The following is a 10,409-nucleotide window of genomic DNA, read 5'->3' as shown; positions in this document are numbered from 1 at the left end:
AGCTTCCTTTCTAATTAAGCAGGACACTTCTACCTCTCATTCCCATACTCTCAACTTTTCTCCATCTGTATAGCCCTTAAATATATTATTGTTGATGCAGCATGACTTACACAATGCAGATCTTTGGTGCAAACTCAAGTAAAAGCTGCATTTGAGTGAAAACACCAACAATCACCTGTATCTCTGTTTTGTGTCCACTTTGATACTTCTATCTATAGGCTTGATAGGAACTTATGTCCTGACTGATTCTGATAACAGTTTGGGCCTCCTCTAGCCCATTCATTTGGCTTTTCATTAGACCTCCGGTTTTTGTATATTATTATAGTAGATTTGTAAACCACTGAAAGTCTATTCACATGTTTGCATACCTAAAAACTCCATTCAAATTACTTGTAAATCATTAATTAATGCATACATGAAATTGTCACTATAATTCAAAGCAATTCAAAATTGCAAATACAAACACAGACTATTGAATTTGGCATAAAGCAAATCGAAGCAGGCACAGTTTCCCCTAATGGGGCATTCCCTAATTTACTAAACTAGGACGTTTGGTGAGTTGGAGATAAGTCTGGAAGAAGGTGCTAGCAAAAAAAGCCTCCAAAGTTAGAATGAAATGAAGATTCAGTCTGATAAGTGAACAATGGATTTGCCCAAGATTGTTTGCGCAGACGCAACGTAAAGTGTCTAGTCTCATGGGAGTGGAAAGGGGGATCTGATCTGGCGTAGTTCAACAATGCACAATTAAACCCTTTCAATTCTTACAGTGGAGAGCAATCCCATGTGTTTCCGAAAAAGAGAACCAATACGATTGAACAATTTCTCAAACTATTTCAGCCATTTTCCCAGCCATCATGCAATAGAAGACTCAGCTCAGTGACATTTAAATGACATCTTGTAGTACGGTGATACAGTTTGGTCAAGTAAGAATGTTTCTCTCAGGGGTGCAAGAGGTTCGCTCTAGAGCTTTCCAAGGAACGCACTCACATAAACATCGATACAGAAATCAAAAGCATTATGATACAAATGAATTAACACGTACTACTGTAGCCTGGCTCCTGAAACAAGAGAAGGTAAAAAATACCCAACGGACAGTGTCATCATTTTTATTGTTAATCAGCACTTTTATAAAGCACACTCTTCCATTAGTAAAGCAGCACAATGCCTTCCTGTAGTTTTGGGTACGACTTTACAAATGTATCCAATGCTGAGTGGAGCCTAATGCTCTGTTATGGAGATTTGGAGTCAATATGTCAGTTTTAATGAGTGGTACGCTTTTTGGTTGGTGAGAAGGACGGTTGTAACAAATTCTTTGGGTTGTGACTCCGTTCTTCGTCCTTCAATGTGACCCTGCGGCTCTCCTTCTCGAATCTTTCATCCCCATCTTAATGAGTTTTCCTATTATACCACCACTAGAATCCATGAGGACGGCCCTTATTGAATCTACCAGCTTCACCTCTCATCCTCCCCCACCATTGTTCTCCTGCCTTCAATCAAATCGGTCGCCTGCCTCCTCCTACCATTTGTCAGTCCTCCCAACCTCAGTCCTAACTGCTAGATCTCACGTGACCAAATGGCACCGTGCCACCAGGACCCTGCTTTTCTTGTCCTGTGTCTTCCTTTCACAAACCCTTATTTTTACTTGTATTCGGCTAATTGTTTGAATTGAAGGTAGGTAGAAATTAGTTTATTTAGACATTTGACCATAAAACCTTAAACACAGTTAACAATTAAAACCAATCAATTTTGAATTGAAGAGAACCAAGACTATAACTCCAAGAACGCACTCGTAGAATAAATCAAAGCCCAGGGGTGCAAACATTGTGTCACTGCAATATAAAATAATTTTGAATCCCTATGTAATGGCCTGTGTAAAGGTACCTGCATTCAGTAATATCACACTCCTAATCCACCACACGCTGGTCAGATCCAAGCTAAACACCCCCAGCTAAACAATATATATATATCCCTCGAAATGTAGCCTCTCTCCCTCCTCCCTTTTCGTTTACATCCCCTCCTCCCAATCCATAACATAGCTGTCTTCCTCACTGCGTGCTTCACGGCCCCAGTCTCCAGCCGGGTGAGGCTCTTGCTCGCTTCCTCCAACAAGGCAGACTCGCCTCTCTCTTCCACCGGATGCACCCCCTCTTCCTTTCCTCAACAACTCGTATTTTATACTTTACACATTTTGCTTTTCTGTGAAACGGTCTTGCCTTCTCTGCGCCTGCACCCAGGTACCGATGCCAAAATACTTCATAGGCCCGCCCCGAATCGCCCTGTAACTGTTACCATGGCTACTGCTTCCCTCGCGCCTCTCTCACCCTCCTCCTTCATCCTCGCTGTTTCTCAAATCAATGAAGACTTGTCTTTATTCTATTCCCACCTCCCCTCGCCTCCTTTCCCTTCAACTCGGGCCTGCCCTCCACTGGCCTCCCAGAGGCTCCTCTCCTAAGCGGGGGATTTGTCTGGACGAGGAGACTGACAGTGAATTCGCGCAGCCTGCTCAGCCCTCAGCAGGAGAAAGCTCTTTCTTCGTTTCTGTTATGTTTCTGTGTTATGTGATTCGGTCCCAGTTCCTTCTCCTGTCAGTCGAATTCACGGGCCCTATCACCATCCCTACTGACACGTCTCCTATTGTCTCTATTTCTCTCATTTTTCGTTGCATTCAATCCCGCAGCACTGCCTCTTGAACTTGCAATCCGCCCATTCCCTAATCTTCCTACTCAAGTTTAGCGGCACAGTCCCATCTATCCAAAACACTCCTCTCAACCCCGCACAATTGTCCCTGCTAGCCTTTTCTAACAGCTCTCATAGGTACGACCAGCTGTCACAATATGCTCTCTTCATAACTCTTCCTTGCTCCAGGGAACCCCCTCTCCAGCTCTATTATCTCCTTGGCCATACCTCCTTTAACTCTATTCAACCTCCTGACTCCGGACCTCCTATGTCTGCCCTCGCAGGTCTCCACTCTCTTGACCTAATCTTATCTCATTTGTGCCACTCGTCTCCTCACTTCACACTTCTAACTTCTAACTTTTCCCTCTCTCATTTCCACTCTTTGCTGAGCCGTTCCCGAACCTGTTGTGACGTCATTCCGCTCCACGCACCGCCGTGGAATGCTGGAATGCCGAAGGTTCTATGCCGAGCGCCGGATGCCAGCTGTCAGTTCTCACAGGCTGACTGCAGGCAGCGGGCGCGCTGATGTCCTGTTGCTCATGTTAATAAAGCTAGTTATCGACACACCACTTTGTCTCATGTTGTGGCTACAACATGTTCTTGGCGACGAGGGTCAGTCTAACCAAGTATGTTTATCTGTTCCCCTTGGTACCCCCCAGGATTTATGTCTTTTGGCATCAATTTCTTATTAGGCCACTCCTGTTTGTAAATTTTTTTTGGTATAATAGTATATAGTGACCCCGAGTCAACCATCAAGTCAACCTTTTTATCACCAATGACAAACCCTGCCTTAGGCCTGTATTTCCTCCTATTATCTGGATCATGAGGCTCAGTGAGAAGAACTTCTCCATCCTCCTCACCACCACATGACGATGGTTCAACGCATAAGATCCTATCAGGCTTGTAAGAGCATTCATATGTAGTATACTCATCTGATAACATAGCTACCTTTCCTTTGTTGGTATCCCTGCACATTCTCTCAAAGTGACCCTTGCGGCCGCACTTTCTGCATTCTTTCCCAATGGCCCAACACTGCCTCGAGTCGGACGTGTGGTAAGCACTGCCACACTTTCCACACACCTTATTCCCGAACCTATTTGGATATGCTCTGCCCCTGTAAGCATTCTTCACACCTTTAAACTTGGTAGAGGCAGCTACTTCCCCTTCACCACCCTCTACAACAGATGTTTCACCTTCACAAGACATGTTAACCTTGTTGTCCCTGCGATCCATTTCTTTCATGCAAGAGTCTGACTCCTCTATAATTTTTGCAATGTCGATTGCATCCTTGAGAGAGGGGTCCTTTGCGGCCCATAAACGTTCCTGAGTCTTCCTGCTTCTACACTGAACGATAAGTTGGTCTCTGATCATTTCTTCAGTCATAGGGCCGAATTTGCACTTTAAAGAAAGTTCGCGAAGTCTTGTGACAAAGTCATCAATTGACTCTCCAATTCTCTGTGGTTGAGTATAAAATTTGTACCTTCTTAGCGCTACATTTGTTTCCTTAGCAAATCGCAATTCTAACCTTTTCCGTGCCTCCTCAAAGACATCCACAATGGGTTGACCTCGTTCATTATTAGCAACAGGCAAATATTTAAATATATGTTGTCCTTCTTTCCCCAGGTTGGTAAGCAGGATTGCTTTTTTCCTATTGCTAGTGTAGTCCTGCGCATCCAAGGCTTCCAAATAGTTATCGAACACTTCAATCCACTCATCCCACTCTATGCTTGGATTCCCTGGCTGATTGAGAAAGTGAGGAGGCGCAGACACAGCAGAGGAGGAGGGTCATCCCGCTGTCCTTATTACGGACAACGGGGCTCAGCTAACTTCTGGTGAGATGAGAGAATTTCTGAGTGAGTGTGGAATTAAACACACGTTCACGACTTTGTACAACCCGCAATCCAATGGGATTGTCGAGAGAGCCAATCGCATGATCAAGGGTGCAATAAGTTTGGCAATAACCAATAATCTTGACATTGAGGAGACTCTGAGTGACTTGATATGGGCCTATCGCACAACAGAAAATGCAAAAACAGGAGCTATTCCCTTTGTCGCCATGCGAGGTAGAAAACCAGCTTCCAAACTGGTGCCTCCGTGGATCAGAGAACTGGTTGAAGGAAAGAAAGAGAATGGATGTGATGTGAGCATTCCTGAGCATGCTTCCTGTAGAGTGCATGACAAGGAAAAGAATGTGTCCAGCATAATTGCTGGTGACTGGGTCAAGGTCCGTTCCGGACGCTGGGTAAGAGGCTTATGCAAATTTCGAGGACCCTTCCAGGTAAAGGAAGCACACCCATTCTATGTTGTGTTAGAGAATGGTGAAAAGTGGAACCTACGTAGGGTAGCAAAGTACTGCTCACGAGATCATGTTCCCAAAAGCGTAGTTAGTAAAAAGGTTACCAAGAATTCATGTTCCGGGTACATGTTGGCTCATGACAGTCAATTGCTCAACAGTGCTCGCACAGGTGTAGGAGTGAGGGCACCAGGCCCTGGTGGGGATAACCTGAGCAATGGTCAAAGGCCATTTAACACAAATGATGACTCACCTGATCTTAATAGAGCTCAATCCTATCAGAGACCCATACGGGCCAGGAGGACCCCCCAGTATTTGCATGACTTCATTGTCGGATGATGTATTGTTATGTTCTATGCTTCTGACATTTACATGCCTTTCCTTCCCATTGTTTTCCTTTTTATTCCCTACCTGCGTGTAGAGGAAAGGGGGGTATGTTGTGACGTCATTCCGCTCCACGCACCGCCGTGGAATGCTGGAATGCCGAAGGTTCTATGCCGAGCGCCGGATGCCAGCTGTCAGCTCTCACAGGCTGACTGCAGGCAGCGGGCGCGCTGATGTCCTGTTGCTCATGTTAATAAAGCTAGTTATCGACACACCACTTTGTCTCATGTTGTGGCTACAACAGAACCTCTAAATATCAACACATTATTCTGTGTTTTACCACCCCATCCATCTTTTTGCCCCCTCCTACTTTCTGACCATTATCATCCTTACCACCACCTCTACTCCCCACACATATACCTGGTTCTTCTGATACATTCACTTACCCCACATCTTTTGCACTTGTTCTACTTACACTTCTCCCTGTATACCAGTCCCGCAACTGTTATTTGTCCTTCTTCACTCATCTCGCAGTCATTCTCCCTTCCCCTGGCCTTCTCCTCCTTTCCTATTCTGTTTGCTTAGCCTTCCACTCTTTACCTTTTCTTGCAATCACTTACCTTTCCCTTATCTTAGCCTCTTCTGCCTTAACAGTGCCCTCTCTAACTAACTTCTCTTTTGACTCTCCCCAAGATCTCTCGTCCGTTCCTTATCTCTTCCCAACCCCCTCTTAAGTCATCTCGTCAATACACCAAACCCCCATCCACTCCGCCCTTTGATATACATTTATATTCCCTCATCATTCATCCTTCCGCTCACAACCTTTTCAGCTATTTCCTCTAATATTTTCTCCTTCTTTCCTACCAGCTTACTCATCCCTTCCTTCACCAACCTCGTTCTCACTTCCTATCATATCCTTTCCCCACCCTCCCACCTTTCCACTTCTGCCCTTAGTGTCTCTCTCTGTCCTACCTGCTTCCCTCTCACCGTCTTCGCGTTCTGTTTCCTTCTCTTTCATCCTTTCTTTTCCAACAGGTATCCCTCTCTCAACTGCTGTCTGAAAACTCAAGTCCCTATTTGCTTAATCTTAAAATACATTTTTAATTTTAATCGTTTTTTATGCTGAATTGGTCCTTATCATCGATGATGCTGTACCTAAATAGCAACTCTTTCCCTTTTGTTGTCTCCCGTGCACACCTATTCCGAGTGCAAAAACATCTAGGCTGTCCAGACTTTATCACACAAAACCTTTACTACACAGGTAAGTACTGTTTATAGGTTTTAACCTTTCCCACAATTCCTTTAACAAGTGTGATGCAATACTGTACCACATATGTAAGTTTTTCTTTTAAAGAATAACTTAATTTTTTATAGTTTTGATAAAAAGGAGGTAAAGATGTGGGTAGAGGTAAAGGGAAGTTAGGATGATTTTATGGTTTAGGGGTGGGTAGAGGTACAGGGCGGTAAGGGTGATTTTAGGGTTCATGGGGGTAGAGATAAAGGGTGGTAAGGTCAATTTTAGTAGTTAGAGTTGGATAAAGGTAAAGGGAATTAAGCATCATTTTAGGGTTTAGGGGGCGAGGAGAGGTAAAGAAAGGTAAATGTGGCTTTGGGGTTCAGGGGATAGAACAAGGGAAGGGAGGTTAGGAGTAGAAAGGTTAAAGTGACATCATAGTTAGGAATTGTAATTTTAGCTTACTTTACATTAAAAAGAAAACCTCAGAAATTAAAAAACTTTTTTAAAAAAACAAAGTTTAAAATAACGTTATAGTTAGGTAAAAATGTCAGTGACAATGTAACGTTCTAAACTCAAAAAAGAAATCACCAGTTATGGTTATCTCAAGTAACTATGACTCGTGTCTTAAGGTTACTACAACTCTTTCCACTGCCATGCACAGTGTTATAAATTAATTGTGCCAGTTCTGTTGTCATCAGTAGTGCTATCAAATATGTCACTGAAGAACTCATGAGTGTTACACCATGTGAGGTCATAAGCAGCGCATGGTGAGGGCATCCAAGTCCCGCAGGCAGCCAATCCCCCACAGTAAGCCTACCCCCCATCGCGCACGACCTTCGGCAGTGGGTTGCGTGACGTTGGCCGCACGGTCTGGCCTCTGGGGATGCTGGCACTGGTGGGAGAATGGGCACAGAGCCTAGCACCCAAACCCCTGAGGTTTTTCATGGCTGACAATGTGATGTTACAGTCAAAAGGGTATGTACAAATGAAGGTATTGGATCCAACTACTGATCAGCCTGGATCCCAATAAGTGAGAAAACAGAACAACGTGGCTAATCAGGATAATTTCAATAAGAATCAAAGTCCACACAGCCAAATCGTACTGCATGGCAAAGGGTTTTGTATTTCCAAGCAAATTTATTTGTTCTTATACTCAGTTTGCATTACTCAATGAGAGGTATGACATCAAAGGAACTTTTCTATCTATACAGTCAGTTCAAAAACATGCAAGAATATGTACAATATATACAAGTGAACATTCACAGTGAGAAAATCAAGATTTGGATGACACCGACACAAACATTTGAAACAAATTGCATAGCAAGGTAATTACAACATCAATGATCTTTACAGAAAAAACAGTTCATAGGTGGAAAGCACAAGTCCTATATCTAGACAACCAGTGGACAGGCGGATCAGGAATAGATTTGCCTGCCTGTCTCACAACACCTGTGGTAGGAAATTTAATAGATTGACAGAAAGGGCCCACACGGGAGGTATTAGTTAATCCCTAACTGCACCCTTCTCTCTTGACACAGGCTGGGGGTCAACGCGTTTCGAACCGTCATAAGTGTAGGTTCTCCTCAGGACAGGGACTGGTTAAGCGTTTGCCTTATCCGTCAGCGCAGAAACTGTACGAGGAAAGGGAGTTGGACATCAAATGATTATTCTGTGGTGGTATCAGATGTGTCTGGATACCGAGCGTCCAGGTCACGGTGCGCTGTTCTGGAAACAGCTTGCATGTTTGTTTGTTTTCCTTGAGCCAATGCGATTGTTGTAACAGCTGAACCCGAGTTGAGTTAGTGGAAGAGCGGCTGCGCCGTGGGACTGTCCGGGCAGGAGTGCGGGAATCAATCGGCCGCGTACCGTTCGAGCTCAGGGGAGAAGTCTGTTGGGAACCGCAACCGGCAACAATGTTGCCGGTTCGAAACGCGTTGACCCCCAGCCTGTGTCAAGAGAGAAGGGTGCAGTTAGGGATTAACTAATACCACCCGTGTGGGCCCTTTCTGTCATTCTATTAAATTTCCCACCACAGGTGTTGTGAGACAGGCAGGCAAATCTATTCCTGGTCCGCCTGTCCACTGGTTGTCTAGTTATAGGACTGGTGCTTTCCACCTATGAACTGTTTTTTCTGTAAAGATCGTGGATGTCGTAATTACCTTGCTATGCAATTTGTTTCAAATGTTTGTGTCAGTGTCATCCAAATCTTGATTTTCTCACTGTGAATGTTCACTTGTATATATTGTACATATTCTTGCATGTTTTTGAACTGACTGTATAGATAGAAAAGTTCCTTTGATGTCATACCTCTCATTGAGTAATGCAAACTGAGTATAAGAACAAATAAATTTGCTTGGAAGAACAAAATCCTTTGCCACCCAGTATGATTTGGCTGCGTGGACTTTGATTCTTATTGAAATTATCCTGATTAGCCACGTTGTTCTGTTTTCTCACAGTCAAAAGGGTGTCATTTTAAGTGAGGAATATCTACTGAATTTTTCAATGGGAATGAACACCAAAATCTAAAAAGTGGACCCTTTGGCTTTATGCATATCAACATATATAAAACACACCTATTATCTTTGTCATAAAATGACCAATATTCATATTCAAATGTATGTTTCATTAATTCACACAGTACAATGTTCAATAAAAGTAATTGTCTTAGAGAACATTTTAATAAAGTCTGAGTCTTTTATTGACAGTTATCAGGCTACAAAATGCATCCATAGGACCAACCACAAGTGGGATCTGCACTCCAGCTGGAGAGCATAGAGCTCCAGCTAAAGAGAATACAGCTCCAACTAGAAGCAAAGCCGGACTGGCGGTACCGCTCATCGGTCATTTCCCGAGGAGGCTGGAAGAGTGAGGGGCAGTTGTGTTAGTGGGGCCAGTTTTGTAGCAGTGCAGCAGTTTTAAAGGCACTGCAAAGTTCCTTGTGTATCTAGCAACAATAAAAGTGTCAAGATAACTCTGGTGATTAATGTGTATGCTGGAGAGAGATGGGAGTTTTGTCTGGTGGCTGTTTTGAATCATTTAAGGTAGTGCGAACAGTTAATATGCCTACTGTAAAGAACATTAACCATGCATATCAAAGAACTGTGGTTTATGTGTATAGCTCAGTGGGTTGCTGCTTTTTTCACAAAGATTCTTTGGTTACTGTGCAGTTCATAAGTTACACACGCAATTTAGCACAATGAGCTATAAACTGCCATCAAATAGCTGCCATCAAACTACATGGTACAGGTTAGAAAGTTACATATTTTTTCCCAGTCCTTTATTATCCTGCTGTTGCTAAAAAAGGGTTGTTTGTGTAGAAATACATTCTTATTATTAAAATCCTCCCTAACCACTATGTTATTTTCTGAATCTCGAGTTTGTGCTTCTCCAGACCAAGAGCTCTTAAAAAATGCCTACCAGTATGGATGGCATGTAAAACCTACATCTTGCAGTCCTCTTTGCCTTATGTAAAATTTTATATACACTGATTTACACGTTTATGATTCACTATTTCTGTATATGTGATGTAAACTGCTCTGACACCCAACACTGGTATGGGAGGTGCTATAAAATAAAAGATATGTGTGTGAGTGGGTGGCTATAGAGAAATGAGAGACACTGTTGGAGGGCGATAGTGAGGGACAGTAAGGTCATCATTTATTATGCTTGGAAAGGTAATACAATTGTGCATATGACAAATGTGTTGTAGAATGCACTACTTTTACCCACATTTTCTTAGGGGAGAGAGCCCCAAAACCCCCTTTATAGTGGTCAGGCTTGCTCGTTGCACTCCCTGGGCACTGTACGGGGACTGGTCTGACAACATTTGCCAGGGCTGCTTTGGGTTCCCAGTCCAGCCTTAGTTAGAAGTGCTATAAA

The sequence above is a fragment of the Lissotriton vulgaris genome, chromosome 2_1 (genome assembly GCF_964263255.1).
Source record: "Lissotriton vulgaris chromosome 2_1, aLisVul1.2, whole genome shotgun sequence".
In the NCBI taxonomy this organism is placed as follows: domain Eukaryota; kingdom Metazoa; phylum Chordata; class Amphibia; order Caudata; family Salamandridae; genus Lissotriton; species Lissotriton vulgaris.
Note: the sequence above shows the minus strand (reverse complement) of the source record.